Source organism: Suncus etruscus, chromosome 17 (genome assembly GCF_024139225.1).
Source record: "Suncus etruscus isolate mSunEtr1 chromosome 17, mSunEtr1.pri.cur, whole genome shotgun sequence".
Classification (NCBI taxonomy): Eukaryota; Metazoa; Chordata; class Mammalia; order Eulipotyphla; family Soricidae; genus Suncus; species Suncus etruscus.
Window position 1 is genome coordinate 45,207,366 of NC_064864.1, and position 13,293 is coordinate 45,220,658.

Consider the following 13,293-nt stretch of genomic DNA (forward strand, 5'->3'; position numbering starts at 1 on the left):
GTTTTCAAGTGAGCCGCTTATTTTTTCCTCTAAAATGAAGGAAAAAGTAAAAAAATAAAACGGACTTTACTTCCCTTAACAGGCCTGTTATGTTTGTATATGATGGCATTCCTGTCTTTCTGATTTGATTGATGAGGGGAAAGGATTTAACGAAATCCCTAATATCATGTAAGCAGATTTTTTCCCCCTATTTGTTTTAGGTTAGTCATTTTAATTGTACTGAGTAATTAGAAGGTACACACAGCCAAGGGAGCTTTGTTCTGATAATTGCTCAAGAAAATCCATTCCCTATATGTGGTTGCATGTGTTAAGACATTTCTCCCTCTAGTGGCAATAGTAAGCACTTTGACTTGGCAGTAGGCAAGGTGTAATTGCAATATGACAAACTATGCATAGGGGACTATCTTGTAAATACTTTAGTTTGGGGTTTGGCATTATTTCATTATATATGTGTGCTTTTCCCTTATGAAAGTTACTACCTCCCATTTTTTTTCTTGAAGTGCTTTGGGCTTTGGATGGAAAAAAGATTGCCTGAGATGTTTATTAAAAAAACAACAACACAGTGCATCCTGGGTAATGTTTTGCAGCTTGACTTAATTTTAGTCATCTGTTTTAATTACCTATTTATAAAAATGCTTTTGCATTTGTAGACATTATTTAATACTTTGGAAGAAGCACCTCATTTGAAATAAATAAATAAATTGTGCTTATTTTAAATAGTCCGTGTGAAAACCTTAAAGGTAATTAATGTAAGTCTCTTAAGTAAGACAAAAGTGATCTTTCCAAGTCTGATGAAGTGATTTGTTTAACTCCCTACTTTGGTTGAATCCTTCAGAGTCTAATAACCTTAAAAAAATAAAAAAACCAACCATGGTTTGGTAATTTGTGTCTAGCTACAGAAATCCTTCTACAAAAAAGAAGCAATTTAATAACCAGTTTTCTTAAAATTACTTTGAAGAAGGAAGACTGCATAGGGGGTTGGTGTTTTGTTTTATTTTTATTTCGGTGTAATCATTCTTTGATAAATTGTGTAATCACTGACTTAGTGGAAAAAATATTCAACTCCTGGGTTGCAATGACCATAAAATGTATATTTTCATATAAGAGTTGAGATATGGTGAATAAATAATAAAGAAAACAGCTTATATATTGGGCCAAGTCCATACGGGCCCAATTCATTTTGTGTTCAGTGCTTTATCTGTGTCTGCATTAAAATATACAAATAAAAAAACAACAGAAAACAGCCTGGGTGGGGTGGTGGCAACCTATTGTGCTTGTTGTATGCATCTTTAAAAAATTCATCCCTGAAAACAACACAGAATTAGGGGGTTTAGATGTAGTTTCATATCTCCTGAATGAGATTCAGGAGCTTTGGTCTGGCATTTTTAAAGCCCAGATCTAGTTTCCCTATATGTGGCTTTTGTAGTTTTCTTTTCTATCCCACATTCTTGCTGGGGGCTTAATTTGATGTTATCATATATCTGAGGTTTTCTGTCTCCCCCACCACACCCCGAATCACTAGCCATTTTCATTATACTATATCTTGTATTGCTATAGGGCTGCTGAACAGATTCCTTAAGCAGCTTTTTGCAAGGTTAAAAGAATGCAGTCTGGTAACAAGTTTGTGTCATTTTAAATATATACCTTCGAGTAAATAAGGAGAAGTCTGGCAATCAATCCCTTTTAGTGTGTTATATGTTTCACCTGACAACTAAACCTTCTATTGATTAGCCATTACTTTGTTAGATAATCCTATGTCATTGAATCCATTGTAAAAAATTAAACTCTTTAAAATGTTTTACCCTAGCAGCAGTGTGAAAATTGAAAACTTGTTCAGAATTACGGCCTGCTTTCACAAAGAAGGTAGTTTTCAGCAAGGCATCTTACTGGTTTATGCTTATGTGCTTTATATGCAATATAAAAACATTAAACTACTCCAACGCAGAATTCTCTGCCTCTGGTTTAGCAATGAAGCTACCTTCTCAAATGTGGCATGGGGACAGAACTTATCTTGCTTGTGGCTGGTATACTCTCTAGTTTGACTTTAGCCTGGAGAGGATCTTAAATAATAAAATACTGAATGTAAAACAGTGACTTTTTTAGTCATTTTATTCCAGAGTTACCTAAGGATTATGATACATTTTTATTATCTAATAGATTTTTAAAATTTTGTTATTTTACAAACACAAAATAATATTTTATTATTTTATATATACTTGTAATGTTGTTGTGCTATGCCCATCACCAAAGTGGCAATGAACTATTAGCCCAGGGCTCCCCCTTAGCTCCCTCAATTCATAGTTCTGTTGACCTATTGACCATGTATCTTAAGGGTTTTTTTTCTATTGTAGCTAGTCTAATCCCTTGCTTTGTTTCTTTATATTCAACATATGAGCATTATCATCTGGTATTTGTCTTTTTCTTTCTGACACACTTAACATGATGTTTTCCATTTCCATCCAAGTTGTAGCAATATGTAGGATTTCATCTTTTCTCTGAATCGAGTAGTATTTCATTGTGTGTATATATGCCATGTGTATATATGTCATACGTATATAACAGCTGATCCACTCAGCTGTTGTTAGACACTTGGGTTTATTTCTAGATTTGCTGCTATAAGTAATGCTGTGACGAACGTAGGTGTTATATGTCCTTTTGGATTATTTGTATGTTTGGGGGGTTGATTTCCAGTAGTAGAATCACAGAGTCATATGGATGATGTATTCTTTCATTTTTTGCTGGGGGAGGAGCTGTCACACTGACTGTGCTCAGGGACTGTTCTTGACTGTACTCTGAAGACCACATAATGGTGCTAGGAATCAAACCAGGGTTTGATTGCATAAGATAAGCACCTTATCTCTTGGACTTTATCTCCTTCTCTTCTTTTTTTTTTTTTTTTTTGGTTTTTGGGCCACACCCGGAAACGCTCAGGGGTTACTCCTGGCTATGTGCTCAGAAGTTGCTCCTGGCTTGGGGGACCATATGGGACACCGGGGGATCGAACCGCGGTCCGTCCAAGGCTAGCGCAGGCAAGGCAGGCACCTTACCTTTAGCGCCACCGCCCGGCCCCAATTCTCTTCTTAAGCTTTAAGGAAGTCTCCATGTTTTGAAACAACATTCTCACACCAGTGAATGAGACTTTTTTTGTGTGTGCCATATCTCCACCAGCACTTTTTGTTTCCAGACTTTTGGCTGTAGAGATGAATTTTGGTGTTATGAAATACTTTATATTGTCTTTGATTTCTGTGATAATCATTGATGTATAATTTTTCATATGCCTGTTGGCTATCTTTATATCAGCCTCAAGGAAATGTTTATCTTCTCTCACCAATTTTTCATGGGGTTGCTTTTATTGTTGTTGAATTTGGAGAATGTATTACATAGCTTGGGTATTAACTCTTTGATGTTGATGTGCATATAGTTTCTCCCAGCCAGTGGGATGTCTTTTGATTTGATTTGGTTTAGGGACCATTCCTGAAAGTGCTCAGGGGACCATGACTAGAAATTAATCCCGAGCCTCCAGCATGCAAACCATGCTCTCTCAGCCTATTGAGTCATCTCTGACTATAGGCCTCATTTTTTTTGCAGTGCAGCATTTTAGTTTGATGCAATCCCATTTGTTTCTGTTTTTGTTTTATTTGGCTAGCAGGATTATAGTATTGAAGATAGCTGAGGCAAGATCTCGAAGAATTCTGTCTGTGTTTTCCTCAGTGTATTTTATAGAAAAAAATTAATCTCAAAGTTTCAAATCCATTTTGAAAGAACCTTTATGTTCAGCAGGACATAGAAGTCTAATTTCATTTTTGTTAGTTGCTGTCCAGTTTTCCCAGCACCATTTGTTGAAGAGGCTATCCTTGATCTATTTTATGTGCCTAACCCCCTGTGTGGGAGATTATCTGTCTATACATCTAAGAATTTATTGCTGTTCTGTTAGTTATGTTCATTTGACCAAGAGTCTGTCTTTGTTACATGAAGTTTTAATACCATAAGGTTTTGATAACTATAGCTTTGTAGTACAGATTAAATTATGTGCATATAAATCTTTCATCTTCTATTTTTCTTGGAATGCTTTTGTTTTCTGGGAGTTTTAGGGTTTCATATGAATGTTAGAAGTACTTGTTAAAAGTACTACATAAAACATAGAAAATACTATGGGAATTTTGATGTGAGTTTTGATGCATCTGTAAATTTCTTTGGGAAAAAAGGTCATTTTAATTGTATAGATTCTTATAGTTTATGAACAAGGAATATGTTTCTTAATTTCTGTGTCTTTTAGAAGAAATTTAGAATTTTCACAAAATACATCCTTTGCCTCCTTTATTAAATTGATATCTTTAAAAAAAAAAAAGGGAAGACAGAAAGAGAAAAGAAAAATGTCTGCCATAGAGCCAGGAGGGAAAGGGAGAAGGCAGGTGGGAAACAGGGGACATTGGCGCTGGGAAATGAAGGAATGAAGGTGGTGAAGGGATAGGTGTTGGACATTGTAGACTGAAACTCAGTCGTGAACAACTTTGTAACTATCTTATGGTGATTCAATTAAAAAATGTATTGAAAATAATATTTTAAATATTTATTTATATTTATATATCCTTAAGGCAATCTTTTTAAAGCATAGTAACAAGTATAATTCATCTTTTATATAAACATATAGTTTATTAAGCTTTGAAAAATATTACCATATGATTACTACTAGAGTTAAATATAGAATTTTCTGTCTTTTTTTTTTTTTTTTGGTTTTTGGTTTTTGGGTCACACCCTGTGGTGCTAAGGGGTTACTACTGGCTCTACGCTCAGAAATCGCTCCTGGCAGGCTCAGGGGACCATATGGGATGCCGGAATTCAAACCACTGTCCTTCTGCATGCAAGGCAAATGCCTTACCTTCATGCTATCTCTCTGGCCCCAAGAATTTTCTGTCATTTTTGAGAGTATACTTGAATTTCTTTGTCAGCCTTAAATTTTCAGAAATGACTAATATTTCTGTTATGCAGTTTTGCCTTTAAGGTGTATAAATTAAAGAGCAAATAATTAAAATTTCCTCTAGATTTTTTAATTTGCAAGAATACCTATTTATTTACTCATAGAGTTTTATGTTTCTTTGTTAAAAAAACTTATCAAAAATAGAAAAATAGATTCCTAGATATTTGAGTCTTTGACACAATGGTAAATGGAATTTTTAAAAACTTTCTACATCATCGGTTTTCATACAAGAATGCAACAAATTTCTGTGCATTGGTTTTTATATTCTTCTGCTTTTATGGTATAGATTTATTCTTTCTAGGAGCTATTTGGTAGAGTTTTGAGGGAATCTCTATGTACAATATCATGTCTTCTGTAGTCAGCTTGCCTTCCTATATACCATTTTGAGTTACTTTTTTATCTTTCTTGCCCAGTTGCTGTGGCAAGAACTTCCAGTACTCTGTTGAATAGTAATGATAAAAGTGAATATCCTTATCTTGTGTCTGTCCTTTGAGGAAAGACTTTCAGTTTCTTTTCAGAATAGTATTAGCTGGATACTACGCCTGCCCAGTGGGGCCCGACTGTGAAAAATTGTGAGTGCTGCCTGTGTGTGTCTGTCTCCCGTCCTGTCGCGTGAAACTCTTGGGAGTAGCTACGCGGCCATGCACTCTTTCTAAGGAAAGAACACCATCGCAAACTAAGAAGAAAAAAAATCACACTAAGAACTGTGCTGGATCACTGAAGTCCAGCATTTCTCTCTGGACTGTCCTCTCTGCTGCGTGCTCAGGCCTAAGATTCGATCCTGTGAGAGGCTTCATCCACAGAGGATTCCCCTACCTTGGAGGCGAGTCGACCCACCCAGAAAGGGTGGAGCCAGAGGAGTGTGGCTGTGTACATCATATATCCAATGAATACCACCACAACATGTAGAAAAACCCACAATACAAGTGTGACAATGGGGAAACAACACAGGCCAGCATCAGACATAGAGAATGAAGATGACAATTCTGATGACCAGATAATGACCAACCAACTAATCAACCTCTCAGATAAGGACTTTAGACAAGCAATATGGAAGATGCTCAAAGAACTCAAAGAACCAATGGATCGAGTTGAACAGAACACTAACAAGAACCAAGAAAATATGAAGACAGAAATCACAAAATTCCAAACTGAAATAACAAGTCAACTAACAGGCCTGAAAAACTCAGTAAACGAAGTGAATGACAAAATGGATAAGCTCTGGGACAGGGTAACAGAAGCTGAGAATAGAATTGGTGCTGTGGAAGATGAGATAAATAACAATTCCATACAGCAGGAGAGATTGGAAAAAAAAACTTAAAGCAAATGAACAGACAATGGAAAAATTAGTCAAAGAATGGAAACAGATGAAAATAGAAGTCTATGATAAGCTCAACAGAAACAACTTAAGAATCATTGGAGTCCCAGAGACCCAGGAAGAAAATTTCCAGGAAGAATCAATGGTCAAGAACATCATTAAAGAGAAACTTCCAGAGCTAAAGAATATATGTGATCAAATCCTTCATGCTCGAAGAGTACCAACCAAAAGAGACCCCAGAAAATATACCCCAAGACACATCCTAGTCACAAGGACGAATCCCACAGATAGAGACAGAATTCTGAAAACATCAAGATCAAAAAGGGAAATTACATACAAGGGAGCATCCTTGAGATTTACAGCAGACCTGTCACCAGAAACACTCAAGGCCAGAAAGCAGTGGTGGGATATTGTGACAAGACTGACTGAAATGAATGCTTCATCTAGAATACTGTACCCAGCAAAACTTACTTTCTGGTTTGACGGAAGAATACATGGTTTTACACACAAAAAACAGCTCAGAAACTTTACAGACTCAAAACCAGTCTTAAGAGAAAAACTGAAAGACCTAATTTAAGACAAGACTAACCAAAAGACACACCAAATTTTGATATAAAGATGGCATTAAATCCCAGGACAATTCTTTCTCTCAATGTCAATGGACTAAATGCACCAGTTAAGAGACACAGAGTGGCTAAATGAATCAAAAAACTCAATCAAACCTTCTGCTGCCTACAAGAAACGCACCTGAATAGTCAGAACAAACATAGACTCAAAATAAAAGGCTGGAGAAAAATTATCCAAGCAAACAACACCCATAAAAAAGCTGGAGTGGCCATACTAATACCAGATAATGTAAACTTTATACTCAGGAAGGTTGTAAGGGACAAAGATGGACATTTTATATTAATCAAGGGGTATGTAGAGTGGGAAGAAATCACTCTCCTAAACATATATGCACTGAATGAGGGTCCAGCAAAATATTTAATACAATTGTTGACAATCTGAAAAATAATATCAATAACACAATAATTATGGGGGACCTCAACACGGCTTTGTCAACACTGGATAGGTCAACCAGACTGAAACCCAACAAGAATATACTAGACCTGAGGAGAGAAATGGAAGAAAGAGGCCTAGTGGATATACATAGGACACTCCATCCCCAGAAACCTGGATACACATTCTTCTCCAATGTACATGGGACATTCTCCAGGATAGACTACATGCTGGCATGATGGCACATAAAACATACCTCCATAATATCAAGAGGATAGAAATTTTGCAGACAACCTTCGCTGACCACAAGGCTCTGAAATTATTTGTGAATTCCAAAGGGACACAGAAGAAAAACTTTAACACCTGCAAGTTAAACAGCCTCATACTGAATAACCAGTGGGTCCAAGATGAAATCAAGGAGGAAATCAAAAGGTTCCTGGAAACAAATGGTAATAAAGACACAAACTATCAGAACTTATGGGACACAGCAAAAGCAGTACTGAGAGGAAAATTTATAGCTTTGCAAGCACACATCAGGAAGGAAGAAGGGGCTTACCTGAGTAGCTTAATGATTCAGCTCATAGAACTAGAAAGTGCTCAACAAAAGGACCCAAAAATAGGAAGACAGAAGGAAATAACAAAGCTGAGAACAGAAATCAACAAAGTGGAAACCCAAAAAACAATTCTAAAGATCAACAAAAGCAGAATTTGGTTCTTTGAAAAAATAAACAGTGCTCGCTTCGGCAGCACATATACTAAAATTGGAAAGATACAGAGAAGATTAGCATGGCCCCTGCGCAAGGATAACATGCAAATTCGTGAAGCGTTCCATATTTAAAAAAAAAAAAGAAAAAATAAACAAGATTAATAGACCACAGGCAAAACTAACAAAGAAAGAGAGAGAAACTTGATAACTTGTATTAGGAATGAAAAAGGAGAGATCACTACTGATATGGCAGACATTCAAAGGGTAATCAGAAACTACTTTGAGAAACTCTAAGCCACTAAAAATGAGAACCTGGAAGAAATGGATAAATTCTTGGATTCTTATAATCTTCCACGGTTGAAGGAAGAATATGTAGCATATCTAAACACCCCCATCACTATTGATGAAATTAAAATGGTAATCAAATGTCTGCCCAAAAACAAAAGCCCAGGCCCAGATGGATTCACTAATGAATTCTTTCAAACTTTCCAAGAGAAACTACTACCAATCCTGGCAAGACTCTTTCATAAAATTGAACAAACGGAAACACTTCCAAATAGCTTTTATGAAGCCAACATCACCTTGATACCTAAACCAGACAGAGATGCTATGAAAAAAGAAAATTACAACCAATATCCCTGATGAATGCAGATACAAAGATCCTCAACAAAATCCTGACAAATAGGATTCAGTGCCTCATTAAGAAGATTATCCACTACGATCAAGTAGGTTTCATCCCAGGAACGCAAGGATGGTTTAACATCCGTAAATCTATCAACATAATACACAACATCAACAAGAAAAATAAAAATCACATGATCATATCAATAGATGCAGAGAAAGCATTTGATAAGGTCCAACACCCATTCTTGATAAAAACTCTCAGCAAGATGAGAATGGAAGGAACCTTTCTCAATAGAGTTAAGGCCATCTACCACAAGTCAGAGCAAATATTGTCCTCAATGGAGAAAAACTGAAAGCCTTTCCTCTAAATTCTGGCACAAGACAAGGCTGTCCTCTCTCACAACTCCTATTCAACATAGCACTGGAAGTACTTGCTATAGCGATTAGGCAAGAAAAAGATATCAAGGGAATCCAGATAGGAAAGGAAGAAGTCAAGCTCTCACTGTTTGCAGATGACATGATACTCTATCTAGAAAACCCTAAAGTCTCTACGAAAAAGCTTCTAGAAACAATAGACTCATATAACAAGGTGGCAGGCTACAAAATTAACACACAAAAATCAATGGCCTTTCTATACACCAATAGTAATAAAGAAGAAATGGACATTAAGAAAACAACCCCATTCACAATAGTGCCACACAAACTCAAATATCTTGGAATCAACTTGACTAAAAATGTGAAGGACCTATACAAAGAAAACTATAAAACTCTGCTCCAAGAAATGAGAGTACACACGGAAATGGAAGCACATACCCTGCTCATGGATTGGCAGGATTAACATCATCAAAATGGCAATACTCCCCAATGTATTGTACAGATTTAATGTGATCCCTCTAAAGATACCCATGACATTCTTCAAAGAAGTGGATCAGGCACTTTTGAAATTCATTTGGAACAATAAACACCCTAGAATAGCTAAAGCAATCATTGGGAAAAAGAATATGGGAGGAATTACTTTCCCCAACTTTAAACTGTACTACTAAGCAATAGTTATCAAAACAGCATGGTATTGGAATAAAGACAGACCCTCACATCAGTGGAATAGGCTTGAATACTCAGAGAATGTTCCCCAGACATACAATCACCTAATTTTTGATTAAGGAGCAAGAAATCCTAAATGGAGTAAAGAAAGCCTCTTCAACAAGTGGTGTTGGCACAACTGGCTAGCCACTTGCAAAAAATTGAACTCCTACCCCCAGCTAACATCATGTACGAAGGTTAAATCCAAATGTATGAAAGACCTCGATATCAGACCCGAAACCATAAGATAGAACAACACGTAGGTAAAACTCTCCAGGACATTGAGACTAAAGGCATCTCAAAGAGGAAACTGCACTCTCCAAGCAAGTGAAAGCAGAGATTAACAGATGGGAATATATTAAACTGAGAAGCTTCTGCTCCTCAAAAGAAATAGCGCCCAGGATACAAGAGCCCCCCACTGAGTGGAAGAAACTATTCACCCAATACCCATCAGACAAGGGGCTAATCTCCAAGATATACAAGGCACTGACAGAAATTTACAAGAAAAAAAACATCTAATCCCATCAAAAAAATGGGGAGAAGAAATGGACAGACACTTGGACAAAGAAGAAATACAAATGGCCAAAAGACACATGAAAAAATGCTCCACATCACTAATCATCAGGGAGATGCAAATCAAATCAACTATGAGGTACCACCTCACACCCCAGAGATTGGCACACATCACAAAGAATGAGAACAAGCAGTGTTGGCGGGGATGTGGAGAGAAAGGAACTCTTATCCACTGCTGGTGGGAATGCCGTCTCGTTCAAACTTTATGGAAAGCAATATGGAGATTCCTCCAAAAACTGGAAATCGAGCTCCCATATGACCCAGCTATACCACTCCTAGGAATATACCCTAGGGACACAAAAATACAATACAAAAATCCCTTCCTTGCACCTATATTCATTGCAGCACTATTTACCATAGCAAGACTCTGGAAACAGCCAAGATGTCCTTCAACAGATGAATGGCTAAAGAAACGGTGGTGCATATACACAATGGAATATTATGCAGCCATCAGGAGAGATGAAGTCATGAAATTTTCCTATACATGGATGTACATGGAATCTATTATGCTGAGTGAAATAAGTCAGAGAGAGAGAGAAAGATGCAGAATGGTCTCACTCATCTATGGGTTTTAAGAGAAATGAAAGACATTCTTGCAATAATAACTTTCAGACACAAAAGAGAAAAGAGCTGGAAGTTACAGCTCATCTCATGAAGCTCACCACAAACAGGGATGAGTTTAGTTAGAGAAATAACTACGTTTTGAACTATCCTAATAAAGAGAATGTACAAGGGAAATAGAAAGCCTGTCTAAGAGTACAGGCGCGGGTTGGGTGGGGAGAAGGGAAATTTGGGACATTGGTGATGGGAATGTTGCATTTGTGATGGGTGGTGTTCTTTACATGACTGAAACCCAAACACAATCATGTATGTAATAAAGTTGTTTAAAAAAAAAAAACAACAGGGCCCGGAGAGATAGCACAGCGGCGTTTCCCTTGCAAGCAGCCGATCCAGGACCAAAGGTGGTTGGTTCGAATCCCGGTGTCCCATATGGTCCCCCGTGCCTGCCAGGAGCTATTTCTGAGCAGACAGCCAGGAGTAACCCCTGAGCACCGCCGGGTGTGACCCAAAAACCAAAAAAATAAACAAAGAAAAAAAAAAGAATAGTGTTAGCTGGGGCTGGCGAGGTGGCGCTAGAGGTAAGGTGTATGCCTTGCAAGCACTAGCCAAGGAAGGACCGCGGTTCGATCCCCGGGTGTCCCATATGGTCCCCCCAAGCAAGGGGCAATTTCTGAGCGCGTAGGCAGGAGTAACCCCTGAGCACATATGGTCCCCCCAAGCAAGGGGCAATTTCTGAGCACTTAGGCAGGAGTAACCCCTGAGCATCAAAAGGGTGTGGCCCGAAAAACCAAAAAAAGAAAAAAATTAGTCTTAGCTGTGAGTTTATTGTGTATGGCCTTTACACTATTGAGATAAATTCCTTTGATTCCAATTTTGTTAAAAGTTTTTATCATGAGTGGATTTAAAATTATCAAATGCATTCTCAGCATTCATAGAAATGATCATATGATTTTTGTTCTTTTATTAATGTGACATATCACATTGATTTGTGTATATTGAATCACCCTTACAGCCCTGGGATAAATCACACTCGATTATTTATGGTTTATGATAAATGTAATGTATTTTTATTATTTAAAATTATTTTAGTCTTTATTATTAAATAATAAGTGTAATTTCTTTGCTTTGTGAACCACACCAAGTGATGTTCATAGGTTACTCCTTTTTTAATTAATATCTTTATCTAAATACCTTGCTTACAAATATGATTGTAGTTGGGTTTCAGTCATGTGAAGAAAACCCCCTTCACCGGTGCAACATTTCCACAACCAATGTCATAGATCTTCCTCCTTCCCACCCCCATCCCTACCTGGACAGGCTTTCCACTTCCCTCATTCATTCACATGACTATGATAGTTATTAGTGTAGTTATTTCTCTAACTGCACTCAGCACTCTTTGTGGTGAGCTTCGTTGTGAGCCAGATCTTCCAGCCCTCCTCTCTTTGTCTCTGAGTATTATTGCAAAAATGTCTTTTATTTTTCTCAAAACCCATAAATGAGTGAGACTACTCTGTGTCTATCACTCTCCCTCTGACTTATTTCACTCAGCATAATAGATTCCATGTACATCCATGTATAGGAAATTTCATGACTTCATCTCTCCTGATGGCTGCATAGTATTCCATTGTGTATATGTACCACAGTTCCTTTAGCCATTCATCTGTTGAAGGACATCTTGGTTGTTTCCAGAGTCTGGCTATTGTAAATAGCACGGCAATGAATGTAGGTGTGAGGAAGGGATTTTTGTATTGTATTTTTGAGTTCGTAGGGTATATCCATAGGAGTGGTATAGCTGGATTGTATGGGAGCTCAGTTTCCAGGTTTTGGAGGAATCTCCATATCACTTTACGTAAAAGTTGGACTAGACAGCATTCCTATCAGCAGTGAATAAGAGTTCCTTTCTCAGAGGTTACTCCTGACTCAGCACTCAGGCATTTCTTTTGGAGGTGCACAGAGGGCCACCACATGTGATGCCATGGATCAAACTCAGGTCAAACTCATGCAAGACAAGCACCCTACCTATATCTATCACTATCACTACCTATATTATAACTCAGGCCCTCAGCATAGTTTTATGAAGGATCTTTGAGCCCATGGTCATCAGGTATATTGGACTGAAATTTTCTTTTTTTATATAAATGCCTCTGCATTGTTGGCCTCATAGAAATAATCTGGGAGAATTTCCATTTCTTAGTCCTCTTTGAAGGTTTGGAAAAACTCACCAGTCCATCTGGCCCTGAACTTCTGTTTTTAAGTAAATTTTAGATAGCAAACTCAACTTTCTTGATAGGATAGGCTTATTCATGTTTTCTACTTCTTCCTGATTCAGTCTTAGGAGGTTATAAGATTAGAAATTTATCCATTTATTATGGATAATTAAAGGCATAAAGTTGTTCATGTAATCTTATATAATCTTTTATATTTCTAAGATGTCTGTTGTAATTTCTCTCCTTC

At 37.3% G+C, this 13,293-nt stretch overlaps 1 protein-coding gene and 1 non-coding gene across 3 annotated transcripts in view; both read left to right on the forward strand.

Moving 5' to 3' along the window:
* Positions 1-13,293, forward strand: part of BTRC (beta-transducin repeat containing E3 ubiquitin protein ligase) — a 240,470-nt gene that overhangs the window by 136,226 nt on the left and 90,951 nt on the right. The gene's annotated exons all lie outside the window — the stretch shown is intronic.
* Positions 8,027-8,133, forward strand: LOC125995317 (U6 spliceosomal RNA). Its single transcript, XR_007490861.1, has one exon. It is a non-coding gene; the product is annotated as a U6 spliceosomal RNA (small nuclear RNA).